The 374-nt window shown below is 32.4% G+C and overlaps 1 protein-coding gene across 5 annotated transcripts in view; it reads left to right on the top strand.

Moving 5' to 3' along the window:
- LOC106881595 (myoneurin) overlaps positions 1–374 on the top strand; it is a 195862-nt gene that overhangs the window by 101061 nt on the left and 94427 nt on the right. The window lies entirely within an intron of this gene.

Genomic DNA, 374 nt, shown 5'->3' with positions numbered 1-374 from the left:
ATATATATATATATATACTCATACAAATATATGTACACATACAAACATATATGTGTTGGTTGCCAGTCTTTCAATCATTTGATAACTAGTGTTGGTTTCTTTGACCAAATTTCTCAATACCTGCATTACCACTGCCCAATGACTGGAACAAGTAAGAGACAAGAGGTTAAGGGGTATATTAATATCATATTTATAATATGTAGTATAAAACGCTTGTCAAAGGTGCTAACCAGTGGGACTCAACCTGTAACAATATGGTTGCAAAGCATAACAGTAATTATATCATATATAATACAAATACATTTTATATACATACATGTTACACACACACATACACACACACACACACACACACACACACACACACACACACA

Source organism: Octopus bimaculoides, chromosome 5 (assembly GCF_001194135.2).
Source record: "Octopus bimaculoides isolate UCB-OBI-ISO-001 chromosome 5, ASM119413v2, whole genome shotgun sequence".
Taxonomy (NCBI): Eukaryota; Metazoa; Mollusca; class Cephalopoda; order Octopoda; family Octopodidae; genus Octopus; species Octopus bimaculoides.
This window is presented reverse-complemented; position numbering and strand designations above follow the sequence as displayed.